Source organism: Pseudoliparis swirei, chromosome 6 (assembly GCF_029220125.1).
Source record: "Pseudoliparis swirei isolate HS2019 ecotype Mariana Trench chromosome 6, NWPU_hadal_v1, whole genome shotgun sequence".
NCBI classification, from domain to species: domain Eukaryota; kingdom Metazoa; phylum Chordata; class Actinopteri; order Perciformes; family Liparidae; genus Pseudoliparis; species Pseudoliparis swirei.
Genome location: NC_079393.1, coordinates 5936320 through 5960668, shown reverse-complemented (window position 1 = coordinate 5960668; position 24349 = coordinate 5936320). Strand labels below are relative to the sequence as shown.

Sequence of the window (24349 nt, the reverse complement as noted above, 5' to 3'; positions counted from 1 at the left end):
ATGCACATATATAGCATTTTAGAGTTATAACCCCATAAAAAAGGCCCAACGACTCCTCTGCTACCGAGTGCACCTTCCGGTTCAGGTTCTCGTTTGATTGGTCCAGTATCTGGAAAATGTGTTCTGCTCATGATATCCTGAAGCCAAATATGAAAGCGCTAAATTTCAGCTCTGGAGTTCACACACGATTGAGATTCCTTTCCCGCAGTGTCTGTCAATATTCTCCGTCTAGCTCTTGCTGTCGTCGGGCAGACTATCCAGGGGCCCCGCCACTTGGCAGGGAATCCGGAGCCTTCTTGGTCGGTAGCCAGTATTAAGATGCTACTGCTGTCAAGGGAGCCCAGGAAGACAACCCAATAGCCGGGGCAGTAACTCACCCTTTAAGACCGTTGCCTTGTTTAGGAAAGTAATCTACCCCCGAGCCGCTGCCTTATTCCACACACGATACATCATGACAAACACCGGCACAGCAGTATTCACAGCAGTCACACTCGGCCTTCCTGCTGCACAGCAGTTTTTAGCTTGGCCTTGCACAGTGGAATATATTGTAGTCCACCGTTTTTATAGGCCAAAGAAAGATTGACAAAATAAGAAAGGAGGTGCACAGGAACAAATCATACTTCCACTATCATCTATACTGTGATAATACTAGCATCTCAGTTTCACTTTGTCATCCAGGTGCTTCCCGTTGCTACACATCTCTCCCGGTACTATTTTCTCCCTTCAGCGACTTCGGGGAAAACACCAGACTATTTTGGAATTCTACTGTAAAAAAAAAAAGAAGGTAAGACACAAGGACGATGAGTCATTTCAAACGATCCGGCAGAAGTACGGCAGTCCTGCGCAACAACGGGGCCATTCATCTGCCGTCTTCTTCCTCGATGTGCAGTTCACCAACCTAACGCGTCACGGATGACGATGATGAAGTTTCTCGTGACCTTCTCAGAAAGCAGAGTGGTTGATTGAGCGGCGAGGCCGTTTCTCTCTTGCCGTCTGGTGGATGTCATTTATAGACGGTGCTCAGCCAGCTTGTATAGATAAAACGTACAGTAAACCTTTAGCATAGATTTTAGGTAATTTCTTTTAAGGTTGTTTGTGCATCTGAATTTAGTATTCTGAGCAATCTGGAGGTTTTATTTGTGGAAGTTTGTTTTCCTGCAGCAGCTTTACAGCAACATAATTATTAATTCATGTAGCTCAAACTCACAATCGGTTGCGAGATGACAATTCCTGCCTGGATGAGGTGAGGGTGTCTGCACGGCATCCATGCAGGTACCCTAGAAAAGCCTGAAAGCCAACGGCAAAGTAACAGAGATGACATTTCTATTGCTTTTATTCTCTCGTCCCTTAATGGTTCAACAACCGTATGTAACGGTTTGTATCTGGACCCAAATGCAATCACACGATTCTAGGGATCTTTCACATTATATTTAAAGCTCCTGGAAACAGCAGGCTGAGTACCGATCAAACAGAAGGCTGGTGGAGTCACCGGGAGTCGGGCTGGCGGGCTAAACAGGGACGGGCAACAGGAGATAGTCTGAGAACAAGTGCTGGAGAGTCTGGTATGAGAGAGAGAGCAATCTGGGAAGGGAGGAGCCTAAATAGAGACTTGATTAGTGATCAGAGGCAGCTGAGTGAACAGGTGAAGGGAGTTAGACTAACGAGGTGGGCGTGGCTTTAAAAATAGACCGAGGAGGGTGTGGAGCTGAACCGTGACGAATGGAGAAGTTTGCCTAAACACAACATTTATATCTCTTTACTTTTTTTACTCAGAGAACAAATGGACACGGGGCTCAAATGGAAAGAAATAAACAAGAATAGGGAAGGTACCAGGAAATACTCACTATTGCTGAGTGTTACCTAATAACAGCTGCAGTCCTTAACACATACACTGTAAGAAAAAAACCCGTAAAAAGAAGGTCAAATGAGTGGCAGCTACGGCTGCCAAACAAAAACCGTAAATTTAAGGTAAAATACCTTACTTCAAATAAAGGACGAAAACCATAAATTTACAGTAATTTTCATTAAAGATTTTGCAGTGAAATACTGTTTTTTTACAGATTTTTCCTGTAATATTACAATCAAACACCTTAATTAAAGTGATATTTCTATAGGTTCTGCAGTGAAATACTGTTATTTTACAGATTTTTCCTTTATTATTACAGTCAAATACCTTCAATAAAGTGATATTTCTAAAGCTTCTGCAGTGAAATACTGTAATTTTACAGATTTTGCCTATATTATTACAGTCAAATACCTTCAATAAAGTCATATTTCTAAAGCTTCTGCAGTGAAATACTGTAATTTTACAGATTTTGAATGTATTATTACAATCAAACACCTTCAATAAAGTGATATTTCTAAAGGTTCTGCAGTGAAATACTGTAATTCTACAGATTTTTCCTATATTATTACAGTCAAACGCCTTCAATAAAGTGATATTTCTAAAGGTTCTGCAGTGAAATACTGTAATTTTACAGATTTTTCCTATATTATTACAGTCAAACGCCTTCAATAAAGTGATATTTCTAAAGGTTCTGCAGTGAAATACTGTGATTTTACAGATTTTTCCTATATTATTACAATCAAACACCTTCAATAAAGTGATATTTCTAAAGGTTCTGCAGTGAAATACTGTGATTTTACAGATTTTTCCTATATTATTACAATCAAACACCTTCAATAAAGTGATATTTCTAAAGGTTCTGCAGTGAAATACTGTGATTTTACAGATTTTTCCGATATTATTACAATCAAACACCTTCAATAAAGTGATATTTCTAAAGGTTCTGCAGTGAAATACTGTGATTTTACAGATTTTTCCTATATTATTACAATCAAACACCTTCAATAAAATGATATTTATAAAGGTTTTGCAGTGAAATACTGTGATTTTACAGATTTCTCCTGTACTATTACAAGTGTTGAATTATTATGAAATATAAGCTTTTGAGATTACTGTGAAAAATCTAAATACATTGAAACATCTACAAAACATTCAATGTTTCAATTAAAGTAGGGGTTAGAAACTGAATTACATATAAAGTACACACCAATATTGATTTTAAAACATTTTATTTAATGTACATTTTCAAAATCAACCAATTATTCACTATCAGTTGATAAGTGAAAGCAAAACATACCACAAAAGGTCCATAATTGTGGGCGGCTGTAGCTCAGTGGGGTAAGGGGGCCGTCCTGCAACCCCAAGGTTGTCGGTTCGATCCCCGCTCTCCCCATTAGTTGCAAGTCGAAGTGTCCTTGAGCAAGGCACTGAACCCCCAGTTGCTTCCTGGGCGCATCACTGCAGCCCACTGCTCCTTAATAACTAAGGATGGGTTAAATGCAGAGAACTAATTTCCCCTTGGGGATTAATAAAGTATATTTCTTCTTCATAAATATTTACCAGAAGTGACAGTGCAGATAAAGAACAATCTTCCAAATTTCCAGTAATCAGCCAGATCCTCGGTGCATCTGGGGGGAAAAAGGGAAGAAGGACAAACAAATTCACTGGAAAGTCCTGAGAAAGTTGGCTTTCATTTCTTCCCATTCCTTTAAACAAACTTAAACTAACTATTTTGAAATTGTCTGTACCAATTGACATTCTGTCAATCTGAACAGTCAGCTTTGACAATGATAGTAATTAAATGATTACCTATTTAAAGCTGCACGCAGTGCATGTCTTAGAACTTCCATCAGAAACATGTGAATCACGAAAAGAAGAAAGACGTGGATTCACAACAATGGGCACGTTTCACAGATGTATCATAGCAAGGTAAACACACTTGTAGCTAAACAAAAAAGAAGCTAATTGATACATCTAGATCAAACCAACCACCGATAATTATATTGTGACATGTCTGAGGGTCTTTTCCTCAATGCCCCTTTAGAAATAAAAAGGGTAGATGATGATAATGATGACGACATGTCTTTGAAAAGTATGCTAACTCTACGGTGGCCCTGAGAGATCAACACACTGCCACTTAAGAAAACACATGCAAAAAGACAAAACACAGGCAAGTTAAGATTAAACTTTAGCAATTTGACAACACATGTCCAGTATTTAGAAAACATGCCGCAAATACAGAAAACAGAAGTGTTTCCAAAGGACAATGGTGATGAGCACGGTTTGAACATGTTTGTTGCTGCTAGTTTGAGACTCGTGAAGTTATTGAAGTGACGTCGGCTCCGTATACCATCTGTTTATGTTGGGAACTGACTTTTGTTGCTGCTTTACTCTGCACGTAAAGTGACCGCTGCACGCAACTCATAGGACTTTGCAGAGCGAAAAGCAGAATTCAATCTCATATGACCTCATCTTCAAAATTGAAAAAGTTACGTTAACTGTAGCTTGCATAATAACCATATAAGCAATAACTTTATGGTGGTGATAGTAGTACGAGGTATGTTTATTTCAGGTAAGGTAATAGTGGTCTGTTTGGGGATTTTTCAAGGAAAGAAGTCTCATGGGAATGCTTGGCTTACTGTAGACTATACGTCTGTATATTTTTTGTCTAATAATGCCTACATGAATATGATGCAGGCTACAGGCTGTCTGTCCACACTGTTAAACCGGATAGTACAGTTTAAAATCTGTCAAATCTCCTCAGAAATAATCAGAATGACTGATATAATTCAGCTTTTCCGCTCTGCAAGGTCCTGCGAGGTGCATGCAGCTCACTTTCCGTGAGTAGAGCAGTAGCATATTGTAGGTCCACAACGTAAACAGATGATACAATACCCGATTTCAATAACTTCATGAGTAACAAACCATAGCAACAGCAAGCCTGTCCAAGCTGTGTTCATCACGATTTAGTGTCCTCTTGAAACACTTTTTCTTAATTTGCAGCGCTTTTCTGTACCGTGTTGTGTCGTCTGAATTTGCAGCGCTTTTTCTAAATGCTGCACATGTGCTGTCAATTTGATGAAGTTGTTTTCTTAATTTGCTTGTGTTTTGTCTATTAGCATGTTTTATTAAGTTGCAGTGCCCTGACCTCTCAGGGCCACCGTACAACTCAAAAGAAGGCCGAAGGAAAAGCTCCTCAGTTTTTTTTATGGCCAGTGCAAGAACTGTCTTAAAAAAGTGCTTTGCTCAGATCATTAAAGTACTTGAGAAATCATATCTAATATTAATCACAATGTAAGGTTTTGCAATAGTGGTTCAAATGGACTAATATCTTTTATATATGCTGCAGTGGATACTTACGAGTGATGGACTTTGGGTGTTTCCCCCCGTCAATGTTGTTCCAATCCTTATTGAGCTGAAAAATATAAGAAAGTTTCGTGTAATTAGCTATTATCAGTGTTGAAAAGGGTAATGTGAAAATGAATCAGAAAAACTGCCACCACATATTTCGTGCATGCAGAAAGTATTCAGACTTTTCACTTTTTCCCATTTTGTTATGTTGCAACCTTATGATAGAATCATTTGAATTAATTTTACCTCATCAATCTACACTCAATACCCTGTAATAAAAAGAAAACTGGATTATCACATTGACATACGTATTCAGACCCTTTACTTGGTACTTAGTTAATGCACCTTTGGCACGGTTAAAGCCTCGTCTCTTCGATAAAACGCGACAAGCTTTACACACCTGGATTTGGGGATGTTCTGCCATTCTTTTCTGCAGATCCTCACACGCTCTGTCAGGTTGGATGGGGACCGTTGGTAAACAGACATTTTCAGATCACTAAAAACAAATCACAAACCTATAAGTGACCATGGAAGGTGAACTCAATTTAAGAATCATATCACCAGCATCACCAAGGTGCCTTTTTCCAACTCAGAAACATTTACAAAAATTAGAGGCTTTATTTCCCAGTCTGACTTAGAGTAACTCATGCATGCATTTGTTTTGAGCAGGCTTCTTAAATGAACACAACACATTTTTACAGTATGTATGTGTGTATTGTTTCTGTTTAAATGCACATGTTTGCTGTTTTATATTGTTTTTTGTAAGAACAAATCCTATCTCTCTATGTCTTGTCTGTTTGCTTACCTGTCCTTGAGTGGAATTATGTGCCCCACCATCCAGTGGTATCTTGTCACTCCTGGTTCTTCAGCCTTCTCATGATCTTGCAGGCCATGCACTGCTCAGGGTCCAGTGCTGTGTGCAGTACGGTTCGAAAAAGTGAAGAATACTGTCAATTATATCCATGTCACCCACCCTAAACCACATTCAAGTATGTTTTTCTGGTTGTGAGACAGAATCATGCCAACAAGCTAACGTTACCTGAAGCTAGTTTACTTAACTAGCTAACCAAACTCTTTGTAACAGTCCGTTTATCCACCTATAGCATTATTTAATCCATTATGAACTGTATTAAACACACTAATTAACTGATTTTAATGTAATAACATTACTTTTAAACATATAAAATGATTAATTTGTTTCCATATGTCTAAATGAAATATGTTTAAACTATGCTAAACAGAAAATTACATTAGGTTGTTTCAGAAAGTAACAGTGAAAATGTTTTCTTACCTGATATCTTCAATAATTTTGCAGGATATCAATTCACGTAACTTTGCTGGTCACCACATCCCGTATGATCCTTCCTCTGTGTCCCAGTCTTTCTTTCTCCGTTGACATCCCACAAGTTAAAATCGCAGGCATATGTAAAATACTTCAGGTAATAATGCAGGTAGGTCAACAGCAGACACTAGCAGACCTGCCGAGTAGCGCCTGCCCCGCTGCGGCTTCCCGCTCAAACAGACGTAATTTCAAATCCGAGGCGCGGACAGTTCTCATTGGCCAGTTCTCTGAGTGACAGGCAGATTATCCAATCATGTTCAAAGCAACGTGGGGAGACAGCCAATAGCAATGGTTTTAGCGTGGTAACATAACAAATATAGAAAAAGATGACTTGTTTTGAAAGAAACTAAAGAAATGTCTGTATTTAGTTGTATTTATAGGCTGGTATATTCAATTAACTCTTTCCATTGCAGTGTATGAATACAAATGAAATACTATATGGTAAAGTTGTAATAATACCTATAGGTTAACACAAACACACATAGACACATGGTAGGCTATATATATATATATTTCCACACTTAGTATGTTTTAAGGCCGGCTGAGAGGGGCGACGGTTGGTCATTCAATTCCTTTGTAGTATACTTACTAGTCTACAGTCAACAGAACTCCAACACATTGATCCATATGAAGCGTTTCCTCTACATTGAGTCTACTCAGAAGTGGTAGATTATTATTTGTATTATTACTATTATTTCCCCGGTTAGCCTCAACACAAGAACACACAAGTAGAGGCCCAGTGTTTAGTGGTTCTTTAATTAAAGAAAATGAAGCACCCAAATATTTTAAAAGTTTTAGTGCCATTCCTGCACAATAACCCAAATGAGGACTGATGACGGCAATTGAGATGGAACAATCAACAATAATCACTGCATATATTGCTTATCGCTGGATTGATATCATGGTGACATTCTATTTACATTCAGATGGCCCATAGTATGACCCTCTTGCATTTTAACAAATCCCTGACCTTTCCTTTAGAACCACCAAAATGCCAACTGTGCAAACATGACAATGTCATTTCCCGAACTGTGTTGCAGTGTTATGCGGCAGGTTGGTTTAGAGTTCAGCCTTTGCCCACAGCAACACTCATTTGCCAACATGGCCATTATCCCATACAGGTTGCAACATGTTTTCAAACTTTTAACTGCATGTAGCAAGTCAATCCATTGCGAGCCATTTCCCCTCTTCTTGTCTTTATTCTTCTGCATAGCTCAAATCCAGCAGATCCAAGGTGTTGGCCAAAGTAGTTCGCCATTAGCCATCCTTTATATGGGACAATGTACATTTTAATTGTTCAACTGCTCACTGTAGACAGTGAATGTCTTTAAAGTATGTTAGTTGTCTATGGAAGCAAGGTAGATTCAACAGTAATTGTGCAGTTTGATAATGCACTACAGCATCATCTCCAGGCTAAATTGGCTGAGTATAACCGGGATCTCTGCCAATTTGCGTCAAAACGATGAAAAGGCTGATTTAACCCGTAAATACCATACATTTTGGAGGCACATTCAAGACTACTTGAGCTCTGCGTCCAGGCTGAAAAGGTTGAATTAAAGGCAGCCAACAACGCTGTTTCTCGGATAAAGAAACTGCTGTCCTCAATTCCCCCGGCTAAATGCAGTCTTTGGCTGAATTACGCATGCCCAAGACAGCATGCACTGCAGCAGCACAAGGCCTACTTTCTTAGGGCTAAACTCGGCCTCTTTCACCGTTGTGTGGATGCCCAAGACGGCATGCACTATAGCAGCACTGGGCCTCAATCACATGGGCAAAGGTTACTGTCTTTTGCCGGCTAAAGGACGCCCAAAGTAGCAAGCAACTATGGCAGAATCGGGCCTCCGTCGTTAGGGCAAACCCAGTTAATTTAACCGCCTGGAAGTGTCCATGTGGGCATAAATCTCTATAATACAGGCCAAACTGACCTCTATTTTTACTTGCACAACTTGGAATGTGGAAATCAAATGTTTTAATAGCATTGTCATTTTCAATATTTTGAACAGTAAAGGCCTATTCCAGTTCAATGTAACACAATTAATATCACAGATAGCAAACTGACTCCCTCGGATGCGTCATAGGCTCCGGATCAGTGGCTAGATGTACAGCCGTATGCACCCATATTCATTCCATTTGGATCCTTCCATAAAGCAGCTCATTTGGCCCGGATCAATTACTTTACATACCGACATATATTTAATATGCATCAATGGGGAAAAAAGAAATGCAATCGGAAATAATATCAAAAACAGTTTATTAAAAGGACATCAAATTATTTCTTGTACATGTATGAATCATATTTATTTATAATTAGTTCGAGACAATATATACACACATACATATAGAGTAAAAACTATAGCTCACATTAGAACACAAGAGCTACAACTAATACAACCATAAATACCGACCACCTAACCCAAATACCACAATTCTCCCAGAGAATGGGTCGCAGTGACCTCAAGTGAATGGTGGAACTTCCAACTGAGAACTGGTGTGTGTGTATATATATATAAAAATATATTATATATAAAAATATAAATATATATTTTTAATTCTGTTCAGTGTGGGGGATGTCGACAGTAGCACGCCTCCTGGAGCTACCCCGGTTTGCTGCCAGGTTGAACCACCTAATGGCATGCTTTAGAATCTGTTCATCAGTGGATGCATGTGTGGCATGATTCTTTCTGACGGCATCTGTAATCACACAAGCAGATACAAAATCTCATGAATCCTCAGTGCAACATAGAGCAGAAATGCAGTCTAAAATCTAGTAGCTGTCTGGCACTTAAGGTGTGCTATGCTATATTTAGAGCCAATATATCATATAACTATTATGTAAAGATATAGTCGAGTAACATTTACCCAAGTAGAGAATAAAGTTGCAATTCAAACATTTTATTTAGCACCGTTAAAAAAAGATCTGGGAAAGATGGTTATTCGTAAGTTTGAACACTACTCAAGACCTCTGGGTGAATCCAAATTGTTTTCATTAAATATGAGTTACTTACGCAGGAGCAAAGTCTTAGATGTCATTTGACTGAATAATTTTTTTCCATTCATTCGGGGATGTTCCACGTTTGGCATCATGTCGTCCGATCGTTGCCAGGGAGGAAATCGAAAATGGATCGAAAAAGTACGATTAATATTTGATACTTTACAGAATGTTTGAAAAAACATTTCCATCAAACATGGTATTGTCTAGTGTTAATTACATACAATAGATTTTAATCAGCTTCGTGAGATTCTTAAAACAAAAACTCACCACTCATTAGAATGTTGACGGGATCTTTGAGCCGTTGCTCAAAAGGTCCACTTCCTCCATTGTGGTACACGGAAACGGAACCGGGTCTCTCACCTCTGTAATTGTCTCCAGCATGCCTAGGATTTGAACTGGAACAGCTATATAAAAAAACCATTCGAAAAACAGTTAAAAAATGTAACGATTAAGAGATTTTACATAAAATATGGAAATATCAAGTTTTATACAATTTCATTAATGCAATCATAATAATCATATTCACTTGGATTCAATGTGACAGTGTGTATTGCATGTCTTGTATCCAATTAACAATTGTTAACATTTAAAAAAATTAAATGATTAAAAGGTTCAATTTGAATCCCATAGCCGTTTGAGGTGTTGCTCACCACAGCAGGCAATGGTGTCTGAACCACACCACGCCCCTCGCCAGGTGGGCGTGTCCCCCTGGCGTGTTCGCTGTCCTGCTGGTGATGGAGTACATGGAATAGTTAGGAGGAGGCAATGATTGGAGGGACAACTGTCCCGCTAGTGGTTGGACCCCTGTTTTGTGGGGGGAATTTTCATTTTCACTGTCTCCATCCGAGTCTCCATAGAAATGGCTAGAAAGAGATAGAAAAAAACTAATTGGTCATACTATAAAAATGAATGACAGACGCTTTATTTTATTAAGGTAAAAGTGTTCTAAAGAATAAAATGTATACATATTTACTCACACCGGCATTGGCTTCCTCTTTTTAGGAATTGCCTCCTCTTCTGACTGGAGATCTGATGTGTCGCAAGACATATATTTCCACCAAGTAATTATCTAAAAATTAAGTCACATAAACACAATGAAAAAGTACAGAATTATAAACAGAACAATGTGATTAAAATGTTGTTTCCCCCAACATATATAACAAAGTGATTTTTTATATCCGTTTAAAACGGCCAATTAATACAATATTAATATAATACCGCATGATCCAATTACTCTGACGTCACGTGTCTGCCAGTCTGGTCCAGGTTGTTCGGCGCTTCTGACAGCCTTGTCCACCCTTTCGTCCCTCGGATAATTGTAACACACAAAAACGGTAGCAGTAGTGCCACAAAGCTGGTATAGCTTTGTGGCACTACTGCTACCGTTTTGTTAGTCAACAATTCTATGAAGTGGAACATCCTGAATTACAGAGGAAAGAAACAAACAGTGTCACTTGTCACAGAAATATAACCTTCTGTTCCAAGAACTTTGAAAAAAATAATATTTTGCAACTATTAAAGTTCTTTATAACCAGGAGTATGAAAATTTGTGTTTGAAAACACGAGGTATACCGTAAAAAAAAGAGATTAAACGGCAATAATAGGCGTGTTATACACATTGAAGAGAAGAAACTTTACTTAACAGTCAAAGTTGTATTCAGTTTCCCATCAATCACAGTGATGTAGTCAAAACATCTTGACGGACCCTCCGTCTAATGGTGGAGCTGGAGACAGGCCCATTCTTTCTGTTCATTTTATCTAAAACAAACCAAAATACAAACAATGTTTGAAATGCATCTTTTCTTTCAGGAAATATACAATATTTATTTGTTCTCAATTGTATTAATTTGTAGTGCTTATATAGCATGTCAAGTCATTTTTATAAAAACACTGTTACGGATGCGTGGTGTGGAGGACCCAAACGCAGCAGGAGTTTCACGAAAAACTGAGTTTATTCTCAGTACAGGAACACAGACAACACCACACGGGAACGAAAAAAGACGATCTGACACCAGACAAACAGAAGGACACAGATTAAATACACAGGGGAACGAGACACAGGTGGAAACAATCAGGGCGTGTCTGGAAACAATCAGGAAAGAAACAGACAAGCACAGGAGGGAAGAGCAGGGAAACAGGAAACGAGACAGGGACTTCAACATAAAACAGGAAACACACAGATCCTAACAAACACTACGCTATTAAGATAGTATTTTAATGAATTAATACAAATCTGGTCATTATAAAGTTAAACAGGTTATACGGTTCCCTCTCAAATGTGTCTTTAAGTTGCTGTGAAAACATTTCCTTCCAAAGAATGTGTGCTTACCTGAGTTGTAGAGATGGCGATCAACAGTGTTGTCACTTCTGTACAACTGTGAGGATGACATTGCAAATTCTAAGTTACGTGTTGAGAACTCAATACATGCAGAATTAAATTAAAACAGGTCTGTGCTGGCGCTCGCTATTAGCTCGCGAGCTAGCGCTATTAGCTCGCGAGCTAGCGCTCGTTATTAGCTCGCGGGCTAGCGGTTAGCTCGCTCAGCTTCCATCGCGCACCCTTGGGTTGGAGCTTAAGTAACATAACCACTGACAATTCAGCGCTAGCTGCAGAAGATAGCTCCATGAGAACCACACCTGGTAGTTAGCTGGACCAGCCCTGGCAGAGGGGACACGTGCAGTAGCAACATCAGCTTATACACCATCACCAACTGTGTGTGATTAAATACGATTTTTTCTTTTAAAACCGGGATGTTACGGTAATAACTTATTTACGTTGAAGTCTAACAATACCTAAAACTTCACAAAGCAATGTTAGCGGCAGCCAAAAGAAGAGGGAACTCTTAAGAAAACGAGCCATAATTGGACAGTAGCAACACAATTCAACACTTACCTAACTCGTACTTCTGGCGCAAAGAGCTGCAGTTTTGAAAATACCAGTTTGAAAAGTCGAAGGGCAACAACGTGGAGCATCCACCGCAGTCACAACGCTGTCTGATGGTGCGCGGATCCGGTGGCATGACCAAACCGAGTGCGACAGGAGGCGGATAGGATCAACTGCTATCTGGGATGCTTCGCACTCCGCTCGTGGTGGTCATTGCCATTGTGACGGTCTTATTTCTAGTTGACACTAAATCCTATATGGCAAGTTTCTGCTGCACTGCTCTCTTGAGGTTGAAACTTTCAAGCATGTTACATGCATTTAGCTGGCGCTTTTATCCAAAAGCGACTTACAGTTAGAAGTTAGATGTCTCGCTCGGGACACCGACACTGGACAAATACTCACGGTCGCCCTATAATGCTCCTATAAAGAACAAGTATCAAAACCTATTATTTCTTCTACTTTGTACTCTTCAAAAAAATGCAATATGTTTAATGTAATGACAAAAGTTAGCTACATTTAGATTCAGATTTACAGAGTTTGAATGTAAAAGTACACATTAATATAAATATAATATGATCTACCTTAAAATTACAAAGAAAATCGTTAAATTGTTAGTATGGACATAAACCTTCATATAAGGAGCTCCACATTTAATTACAGGTAATAATTGTTGTTTTACATGAATTTGTATGTCATTTAAGAAAACGGTAAAAAGACTGTATTAATAATACAGTCATTTTTCTTTACAAAAATGGGAAAAAAATGTTATTTTGTATTATGAGCATAAAACTTAAATTAACAGTTGGGTTGTTAATTTAAAGATAATGTCTGTAATTTCACAGAGTTTTGTATGTAATTTAAAAAGAAAGAAAAATACTGTAAATATTTAGAGTTATTTACCGTAAAATTAGGATCTTTTTTTACAGTGTACAGTACAATGCATCTGATCCAAACGGTAAAAATGATGGGGACTAGAGGCTTGGCACAATGCTCTCGATACATGCATCTTCAAATACTTTGGCTTTTTACCTGAAATTGTTCTCCGACTCATCCAGATCATCACTATTTAAATTTAACATTTAACAACGATTCCAAACCAGTTGACATGCATGATGACATGCGTCCTCAATGTGTGTCTAATCTAGGCTTAGTGTTTCATCAAGCATGTGAATAAGGAAACACCGAGCTTCAGCCCAAAAAACAAAAAAAACAAAGGAAAAACATTTTGGAGAAAAACAAGATTTCAAACTGCTTATTAGCAACATGCTGTAGACCCAGAAAGACAAAATACATCAAAGTTATCGCAGCAGGGCGGGCTCGTGAGTTCTAAAATATTAATACTCCTGCCACAGAAGCGACTGTTTTGCTGTAAAAAACTTATTTTCCAGCGTGGCTGAAACCTAAACAGTATATAGTGACTCACCCCGTGACAGGTGAAGCTAAATCAACTTTACTATGCGTACGATATGCAGCACGGCCTATTCTTAGACTCTGCTGCCGCTTCAGATGCGCGGTCCGTCTCTGCCGACGCAGCACAACTTGATATTCTCCACCAACTGATCGATACAGTCAAAGTGATGCGGCCGTCGGCCTTCGGCGGTCTTTGAAGCCGTCGAGTTTATTTTGAAACGGATTCGGTTGCAGTTTGAATAAAACATCGCTTTACGTTTAATGTTGAAAATAATCCGTATGTTCGCAATCTGTACATGTGATGAAGCCCCAGAGGATAGTTTTACTCCTACAGATCCATTATATGATTTATATTTGTCTTATTAACGCCATTTATCGGAAAACACTTTCTTTCTATTGGACCTTTGCTTGCCGACTCGACATAAATATGTTTTACCAGATGACCTAGAAGAAGAAAAACCCAATAACATAGTAATTTCAAATGTGTGTTGTTACACTGCCGTACGTATGTAATGAAAACTGACTTTAAGATGATTTAAAATGCAATGTTAATGTCAAATCAATAGCATATTATCACTGCTGAAGTCCATCATGACAACTTGCCATCAGCCACAGGGACGTACGCTATTGTAAACGTGTCACGGTCCGCCTTAAATGCAGTAATAAAATGTTATTACCCTCAAACACATTCAACACAGTCATGCATTAATTAATTATGTTTGGCCAGGTAAAGTGGTCGAGTCTCGGGGATTCGTAAAGACGGAAGACGGTGCGATGACGGTCATAAACAATCATCACGTTGATGTTCTACATCACAGTTAAACACAAGGCCCGAGGGCCGGATCCGGGCCGCCACGTCATTTCATGTGGCCCCCGACAGCTTGAAAGACACGTGATCACCTTTTCTTGAAGAAATGTAAGAAAAATATCCCGCGCTTTTATTTTGAAGGTTTCAAATGAAATGTATTTAAGAGAAATATTCTTATGTACAATATTTCTACACTCAAATAAACAATAATAAAATGCAAAGAGAGTTATACAACAGTATGTTTGAGTAGTTTATACGTTTATATGTCTCAGTTACAACCATTTGAGGGCGGCCACGGTGGAAATTAGTCTGACACTCCTGTTCTGCATAGTTACGCCAGACTTATTTGTCCCATTGTAATACTATTATCTCAAAGATGCTTTAAAAATCCCCCAAATATATGTGCAGGGGGACTCGGCCCCTATACCTCCGTTGCTTATCCACTTCCCACTTTAATTAGACACGTATGCAGTGAGACAGACATCAACAACCACAGCAGCAGTCTTGAGAGATAAAGAGGGCAGGGGGGGGGGGGGGGAATTTGCTCAGTTGTTGCTGCTTTGTCGTCTCAGTTGCGAAGACATCAATAAGGATGTGTCGACACAGACACCGGCAAAGGCTTTTTGGCACGTACCACCAGTTGTGACCTTTGGCAAAAGAAGAAGAAGAAGAAAAAAAACTAGTTTTTTCGTCGCTGAAACCGGCGAATACGACACGCCGTGTCACATCCAACAGGGTTAAGAGGAAGCTCGACGAACCGCAACAGATGGACGGACGCCCTGCGAGGAGTCGAGCTCTGGAAAAAAAAGGGCGACGGCAAAAAGAAAAAGGAGGGGAAAAAAGCGAGAGAGAGAAAAGGAGGTTGATCTTCTGTGGAGCCGTTTCACTGCAGCAGTCAGTTCAACGAGCAGTGAAACATCGACGTTCACTCGATGCTGCATTCAGCCGGGGTAATGAGGCTGTCGTGGAACAGGGGAGGGAATCCGTCTGGCATATTTCCTGCGGACTAAATATATTTATATGTATTGGTGCCATCTTGTAAACAGAACTCCCCCGAGTGAAAATAAGTTCAGTGATTCCGCCCGTCAGAGAAAAAGCATGGAGGACGTCCTCCTTCACATTTCTTGGCCTCTGATCAAGTGCTCCACACACTGGCGGACGCTTCTACAGGCGGTGCCAGCGAATGCTAATAAGGACGAGAGGAAGATGTAAACGGGCGAGTTCTGTCGCCGATACGGACCCCCACGTCGGGCGGGCTACTGGCCTCTGCAAGGATTCCTGTTTGGGTGGAGAGACGTCGTAGCGATGGCCGAACTTGTTGTTGTTGTGTATTTTATTGTTGTTGTGTATTTTATTCAGTCAATCATTGCAACACAATATTATTCTATGTAATATACAAAACAGAAAGACTGAAAAGGTATAGGTAGAAGCAAAAAATGCTTTTATATTTCTATCCTAAATTATTATATCAGATATATCAGAAAAAGAAAATATAAAATTATATATATAATTTTATGTTCTTTTTTTTTCTTTATTTTAAATACATTTCCTGATATATCTGATATAATAATTTAGGATAGGAATATATAAGCATTTTTTATATATCTACATAAATATGTTTCAATCACACTTATAACCCTCAAGAATTGTTTTATAAATAATCTGTGTATTTAACACGTCCCTCTTTTCACACGGGAGCCATCGACGCATTTTCCACATCGTGGCAGTCAAGGTGCATTTTAGCATTTTTTTGGGGTGGAAAATTCTATATGCAAACAATTATGTTCTGTATCAAGAAGTTACAAAAATAATTGCTCTGCGCTCCCTTTTTGGGCGCATGTGCCATTTGGTTGGTGTTTTTATCTTTGGGTGGCGAGACGTCGCGATGGCCGAACTATAGCGGCTCCTTCCCTAGATGAATCCTAATCTCAGGGCGTAGTGTTGTGATGTAGAATTTAATTAATCTGTAAATCATCGCGTTTGACAAGTGTGTATTCAACACGTGCCGCCTCCCTCTTTTCATCATCCCTATTTTCATCCCTCTTTTCACACCGGAGCCATCAATGCGTTTCCACATGAATGTCAAGGTGCATTTGTGGGGTGGAAAATTCTATTTGAAAACAATTATGTTCCGTATCACGGAGTTAAAAAAAAAAGAGAATCGCTCCCCACTTTACGCTCCGCGCTCCCTTTTGTACTTTAAGTGCCTTAAAGTATCACGAGTGCTTTCATTTTTGAGCTCACGTGGCCCTGGTGGGTTGTGTGTGTGTGTGTGTGACGAGTCAAACCGTGCAGCATGTCGAATCTGCAAAGCAGTCTGGCTTCCAGCTGATGCTCTAGTTTTGTGTGTGTTTGAGAATATGTTCGTCTAACCTGGTTTCTGAAGTACACGTGTACCGCAACATCTGACGTTAATGTACCAAATAGGTGTTTGTCAGGAAAAGGAGCTCTTATTCTGTCTTTACCTTTCAGAGGGTCAAGAGCACAGGTGTCAAACACGAGGAACACGCCGAATGTCACCGGCCGCATCATTCCATGTGACCCCCGACGGCTTGAAAGACATACGATCACCTTTTCTTAAAGTAACTTGAGAAAAATATCCTGTGCTTTTATTTTGAAGGTCTCAAATTAAAAGGGATTTATGTTGTAATATTAGAGACATTTTCATTGTATGTGGCCCCTGGCAGCTTGAAAGACATACGATCACATTTTATTAAAGAAATTTGAGAAAAATATCCTGTGCTTTTATTTTGAAGGTCTCAAATTAAAATGGATTTATGTTGTAATATTATATATATTCATTTTCTGTAGCCCCCGACGGCTTGAAAGACATACGATCACCTTTTCTTAAAGTAATTTGAGAAAAATATCCTGTGCTTTTATTTTGAAGGTCTCAAATTAAAAGGGATTTATGTTGTAATATTAGAGACATTTTCATTGTATGTGGCCCCTGGCAGCTTGAAAGACATACGATCACATTTTATTAAAGAAATTTGAGAAAAATATCCTGTGCTTTTATTTTGAAGGTCTCAAATTAAAATGGATTCATGTTGTAATATTAGAGATATATTCATTTTATGTAGCCCCCGACAGCTTGAAAGACATACGATCACCTTTTCTTAAAGAAATGTATGAAAAATATCCCGTGCTTTTATTTTGAAAGTTTTAGATGAAATGGATTCATGTTATAATATTAGAGAAATTTTTTATGTACAATATTTCTACACTCAAATAAACAATAATTAAATGACAAGAGTGTTATTTAACACTATATTGTGGAGTAGTTTATATGTTTATATACTTCTGTTACAACCGGCCCTTTAAGAGGCGGCCATAATGCGGATGTGGCCCATGGGGAAATGAGTTTGACACCCCTGGTCTTGAGTGAGCATGTGTGGAGGATGGAACTCAACACCATTGTTGTGTCATGAATTATATCTATTTTTAATAAATGACTATGTATTAAAAATGGAAAAAAAATGAAGAATAAAACAAACATCTTAGTCATTTGTTACCTGGTATGATTTTCTAAGATTTAAAAAGAAAATGTAACTAATCTCTAAGGCTTTTTTATTCTTCTTTATTATATGAATACAAATTTGTTTTATATATATACTTTATTTATAATGCACAATATGATATACAATCATCAAATAACAAGTATTTTAATTTTTTTATTTGATTTTTAAGGATTACCAAATAGTTTGTAACCCTTTTGAAGAAATCATTTGGAACCAATCTAAAACCATTATTAAGTTAATGTGACCAAATATTGTTTTGTTTTACTTCTAAACTATAAAACTTTTGAAGTTGCAAGTAGTTTGGATTATATTCCCTTTAAGAGATCCGTGAGGTTAAATCTCGTTATCGTGAACAGACTGAAAGCACACATTCTAAATCTTATTGTTAGCGTCCATCTTTGACTATAAAAACACAAATCCTGACCAGTAGATCATTTTACTCAGTAAAAATACAACAAAGTAGAAGTACCGGGTCTGTGTAGGTGGAATTTGATTTGCAGTTGGGATTATTTTAACCTGCGATGAGTAAATGCAGATATTGAACATCTGGATGTTTTTCCTCTTTTCCCCCCCAAGTTGCAAACTTGGCCCCTCAAAAAAAACATCCGATGCCGAGGGTCATGAATCTCAACGTAAAAACCCACGTCCACTCAAAAACACCCAAACTGCATTTGGATGTGTTTTCCATTGACCGGGCTCTGCCTAGAAGCGCTGCTCAGTGGAAGACATCCGAGGGATGGCAGAGGAGTCGGGTCCCTGCTGTGTGAGGCTGATATGGACTGAGAGAGAGAGAGAGAGAGAGAGAACATCACAAGTCCCTGAGCGGGGGTCCCTCTGCCGGCCAGCGATGCCCGTGGCTCGCCCAAGGGCCCGTTGGCAAAGAAAGCTCCCAGAGACTTCCACCTGCAACGCCACGTGACTCCGGAGGAAGAGCAGAAAGTAAGTATCACGTTGCTCTCTCTCTCTCCGGCTTTCACTTTCTCTCTCTCTCTCTCCCCAACTCCCCCCCCCCATCCTTCCTTCTTCCAGCCCAACGAAACCCCGACTACCCAAAAGAAAACAAGCGAGAAAGGGTCAATCCACTCCGTTCCAATTTGCCCGAAAGGTGCATCGGTCAGAATCTGCCAGGGGTGGTGGAATTGAGAGAAGTCGCCATGACAACGGCTCTGCCACTTGTGCTCGTCTCGTGGGAAAAGGAGGAGGAGGTGCGTCGGGCGACAGGGTCTTTTCTCACCTCGCCGTCTGGGAGGAAATGTCCCACTAGAGCGCACTAATGGTTCGGTGGAGGTCACCTCTCTTAATCTGCCTAGCGACCGGAAGACGGGTCGCTCACGGAGGTGTGATCTCTTTGTTATTTTCTTTTTTTTCCGCCCCGTTTGTGGAACTTTTCTGTCACTCTTAACACCGTTAATGGCCTGTTCAGAAAGTTGTCCACTGACCTCCTGAAAAGAACTGCAAACTAACCGGGGGGGGGGGAACAGAACATGGAAGAGAAGAAGAAAAAAAAAGGCAAACTCCCCTCCTCCTCTCCTCCCTCCCTCATCCCGTCATTATGGCTCCTTGTTATCCAGGTCCAACAGAACAAGAAACCGCAATCTCCTCAACAAGACATTGGTCTTTTCTCTTCAGGCTGACATGACGCACAACCCCGTGTGTGTGTGTGTGTGTGTGTGTGTGTGTGTGTGTGTGTGTGGAAGCCTGGATAACGACGCCCGGCGCCACCCTGCTCCGGCAGATCTAAGAGCCGTCTCTTGTGCTGTGTATGTCTTCCTCTAATTGGTCCGGCCCCCGGACTCAGGATCTCAGTGGCTTTACTTCACCTATCGGGGGGGGGAAATCAGAGGATGGGTTGCGGAGGGTGGGGATGGGGGGGGGGGTAGATCCAGAGGGCATAATTACCAGCAAATCTGTGGGCACACCCGCTATCGCGGTATTGATGGGTTTTGTGGAGCCGTATTTGTTATCGGGTGGCGAGGGGCTGCTGCACCCTCATTAACACTTCTCACCTCTGGAGCAGAAAGCAGTGGAAGTAAACAAGCTCGGAGGAGGAGGAGGAGGAGGAGGAGGAGAAAAATCATAATAATAAGTCAGTTGTTTTCACACACGAGCAATCGCAGCGCGCCTGCATGCACATGGAAGCAATAGCAAACACAGACACGGGTTTTACATTCTGGAAATCTATAATGGAGTTTGTGTAAATGTGTTTTGCACCAAAGGCGAAACAGTCAGTAAATAAAAGTGGTTTTTTTCTATCCTTGCTCGTTTTGCTCGTTTTATACTCGGGAATCCTAATTTCAGAATCTGTTGTGCGATTTTAAGAATACACAGTTCACACGCTCACGTCAATGTCCTCGATCGCCCCTGAGGTGTTTCTGCCCCTGACCTTTTGACGATGTCATTGAATGATGTCATTGACTAGTGGAGGTTCTGCAATATTGCTTTCTATGGAGGCAATAAATCACCATCAACTGGGAGAACTGCCTACTTTGATTGTCTGTCTTTAGTATCCGACATCCTTTTCATGTGAAAAAAGATAAATACATAAATAAATCTCTCTGACTGCCGTCTGAAAAAAAGTAACAAACAAGCTGCGTCTCATAACTGTCACGACTTAATGACAGAAAGTCTGTCAACGTTCCGCTCCGGTAAAAACATTGTGACATTTTGTCAGGATGAGGCGAAACGTTGTGTTGTGGTTGTTATATAATACATCTTTAGATAGTTTAAAACTTAAAGTAGAAGAACAACGCTTGCCCTGAAAGCCTGGAGAGATGCTCTTTCCTCTTATTGGCTCTGGTGTAGATGCTCTCTCCCAGAGGTCAGGTGTACTTAAGGTTCCTATTATGTTGCTTTATATATAAATACAGAGAACAGCAAAGTGTCTCATGTGTGATTAAAGTTAAAATGTTCTATTACAGTTTTTTTTACTTGGTAACTTTTTTCATTTATATACAGTGTGTACAAAAAGTATTCAGACCCCTTTAAAATGTCCACTATTTGTTTCATTGCAGCCATTTGCTAAAATCAAAAAAGTTTATTTTATTTCTCATAATCACCCAGGACCCCATCAAGGGTCTGAATACTTCTGACCATGTTATATTTCAGTTTTTCTTTTTTAATAAATTTGCAAAAATTCCTACATGTCTGTTTTTTTCTGTCAAGCTGAGGTGCTGAGTGAACATTAATGAGAAATAAAATGAACTTTTTTGATTTTAGCAAATGGATACAATAAAACACAGAGTGACAAATTTAAAGGGGTCTTAATACTTTCCGTACCCACTGTATATATATAAAATATGAATGTATATATAAATAAATATTTATATACACTACCGTTCAAAAGTTTGGGGTCACCCAGACAATTTCGTGTCTTTCATGAAAACTCACACTTTTATTTATCAAATGAATTGAACATTTCATAGAACATATAGTCAAGACATTGACAAGGTTAGAAATAATGATTAATATTTGAAGTATTCATTTTGTTCTATAAACTTCAAGCTCAAAGGAAGGCCAGTTGTATAGCTTATATCACCAGCATAACTGTTTTCAGCTGTGCTAACATAATTGCACAAGGGTTTTCTAATCAGACATTAGTCTTCTAAGGCGATTAGAAAACACAATGTACCATTAGAACACTGGAGTGATAGTTGATGGAAATGGGCCTCTATACACCTGGAGATATGTCATTAGAAACCAGACGTTTCCACCTAGAATAGTCATTTACTACGTTAACAATGTATAGTGTGTATTTTTGATTAATGTTATCTTTATTGAAAAAACAGTGCTTTTCTTTGAAAACTAAAGACATTTCTAAGTGACCCCAAACTTTTGAACGGTAGTGTATATATATATATATGTAAATATATATAAATATGTATAGATATATATATATATATCCTCCACAAACATTATGTTTTCCCTGCACACTTTTTTGTTTTACCCATTGTGTTAATGTTCAGCCAACAGTCATTTATTTTTGCCGTTCACTCTTAATGTGACCGGCTTGAATTATTCTATGGACTCCAAAGCTATCAGAGCCGGAGATGTGATTTAAAGAAGTGTGTTGTTCATTTCACTTGTACGCCGTAATCCAGGGGGACGGCGTACATGCAGCAACGGGCTCGGCGGTTGCAATTAACATCCTTTGACTTGATGTTCTGCCATACATTTTTAATAAACCCATTGCAAACAGGGATTGCGTTGTTACGCAACTAAAGCTGAGTGCACTGACTCACAGTAATCATTGTTTGCAGAGCACATTAGTTTACACAAGGTTTGCAGTTTGTAAATCTATTTAGTCTAAACTTTTAATTTTGAGTGTTCACTCATTTATTTTATAAATGCCGGTTATACATTGTATAGCAATGCGATGCAAAATAAACACATTATTTGACGGATAAATGTGTTTACTTACGCCACATTTAACACGTTGAAGCTTGGTTTAACCCTCCTGTTACCTTTCGGTTTAATGTTTAATGTCGGTGTTCCTTGGGGTACATTTTTTTAAATTTATATACTTTATTAGAGAATGTGAACAATATAGCGACAGGGATCAGCGAACAAGTATTTTTTGTAGTTGTTGTGTGTGTGTTGTTCTGTTTGCACTAATACTGGTAGAGCAAACAGACAACGTAAAGTGAAAAATGAGAAGAAACACAACTAATAAATACAAAATAAAAAAACAATTGAAAATAAGGAAAAATAATGAATCATAATACGCCCACCCACAAACCCAAACATGTGTCAAACATATAAGAAATATCAACTTTTTTATATATTTAAAGGGCTATTTAGGTAGTCAACAAACAAACATAAAGTACCTGACACTTAAACTTGGGAAACAATATTAATTCTAATAATTTTCTGGAGGTTTTAATTGCTGGGGTCAAATTGACCCCGAGGGTAAAATATGTTAGTAAATGTAAAGGCAACAGGAGGGTTAAAAGAGATCATATGACTGTGCTTCTCGTTACAACAAGATGACATTACTTCAGAAGACACACCGACTAATGACTGAAGTCAGCGTGAACTGAAAACACATGAAGTGGTCAGTTTACAAACCGAGCAGCGAGCTCCGGCACGCTGATGAAATTTGCAGCTTTCATGATGGCGCCACATGACTGATACAAATGGCGGCGTGGGGACATTCCCGCCCCCCTCTGATCTTATCTCCCCGTTATCAGCCTCCTCGGTGTATTTCCCGTGTGAAGGACGCGGTAAAAGGCTGCAGTCAGTCATTGATCTGGCGCCCTTGACTCGAAAATGCAATTAAAAAGGCTGGCCGCAACTCCGTGGGTGGTTAATAAATGGCCCGATGCTAGACATTCAGAAGTCTGAATCTGGACGCACACAGATGTGACCAATTCTTGATTTACTCAACAAGCCCGATTCCAATAAGTTCCTTTTCAACATGTCAATATCTTCACCTTTTTTAATTCAATTCAATTCAGTTTATTTGTATAGCCCAATTTCACAAATTACAAATGTGTCTCGGAGTGCTTTACAATCTGTACACATAGACATCCCTGCCCCAAAACCTCACATCGGATCAGGAAAAACTCCCGAATAAGTTCTAGGGGGAAAAAATGGAAGAAACCTTTGTGAAAGCAAAGCCGATGCGTACAGCGAATGATCAAACCGTGAGCGACGCGTAAACGTTGATAATTTAGCCGCGCTCGCTGAGAGAGAGTTCAAATTCTGGCCAAAATATTCGTGTGTCATAATTTATTTCGCGATTCCCAAATGTCACCTCATAAGGTTTCCTTTTCCAGTTGGTAACACTTCCACCTCCATCTCTATCCACTATCCACTGACTTATTATTCAGGGTCCGCACCCCCCCCCAAAGTAGCACACCTGGCTCCTCTCCTTCCAACTCACTCCAAACTGACAGAACCACTGGTACTCCGGGCGTCGGCTTGGACCTTCATGACGGCTCTCCGTTTGAGCCAACGACTTGATTGCGCAATTTGTATTCATTACGTCCTCTTCTCTCTTGTGCCTGAATACAAGTTGGCGTTAACTGCTGAGAAGAAGACTGTAGCACCGCAGGAGTAGTAATTATTCTGTTGACACACGCACTTTATGAACAAATTATTAGAGAAATTATAAGAAATGTGTATTTAACTCGTTCCCCAGATACACCACTGCTGTATCTGTAGTGCATAATTAATAGCATAGGCCTACAAATGGAA

The 24349-nt window shown here is 39.4% G+C and overlaps 4 long non-coding RNA genes across 7 annotated transcripts; all 4 read right to left on the bottom strand.

Moving 5' to 3' along the window:
- Window positions 1–3056: 3056 nt before the first annotated feature.
- On the bottom strand, window positions 3057–7020 carry LOC130195090 (uncharacterized). 2 transcript variants are annotated; one of them, XR_008832004.1, is made up of 6 exons: window positions 6489–7020; window positions 6003–6110; window positions 5598–5693; window positions 5444–5466; window positions 5207–5261; window positions 3057–3474 (listed from the first exon to the last, which is right to left on the bottom strand). It is a non-coding gene; the product is annotated as an uncharacterized LOC130195090 (long non-coding RNA). The 2 variants fall into 2 exon arrangements; XR_008832005.1 differs by lacking the exon at window positions 6003–6110.
- Window positions 7021–8773: 1753 nt separating this feature from the next.
- LOC130195092 (uncharacterized) lies at window positions 8774–9763 on the bottom strand. Its single transcript, XR_008832008.1, has 2 exons — window positions 9545–9763; window positions 8774–9230 (listed from the first exon to the last, which is right to left on the bottom strand). It is a non-coding gene; the product is annotated as an uncharacterized LOC130195092 (long non-coding RNA).
- An 81-nt stretch (window positions 9764–9844) lies between these two features.
- Window positions 9845–10840, bottom strand: LOC130195091 (uncharacterized). 2 transcript variants are annotated; one of them, XR_008832006.1, is made up of 4 exons: window positions 10750–10840; window positions 10509–10600; window positions 10182–10394; window positions 9845–9935 (listed from the first exon to the last, which is right to left on the bottom strand). It is a non-coding gene; the product is annotated as an uncharacterized LOC130195091 (long non-coding RNA). The 2 variants fall into 2 exon arrangements; XR_008832007.1 differs by having other exon boundaries at window positions 10766–10826.
- Window positions 10841–10932: 92 nt separating this feature from the next.
- Window positions 10933–12780, bottom strand: LOC130195097 (uncharacterized). Of its 2 annotated transcripts, none has more exons than XR_008832016.1 (3): window positions 12425–12780; window positions 11861–12242; window positions 10933–11289 (listed from the first exon to the last, which is right to left on the bottom strand). It is a non-coding gene; the product is annotated as an uncharacterized LOC130195097 (long non-coding RNA). The 2 variants fall into 2 exon arrangements; XR_008832015.1 differs by having other exon boundaries at window positions 11861–11906.
- Window positions 12781–24349: the final 11569 nt, after the last annotated feature.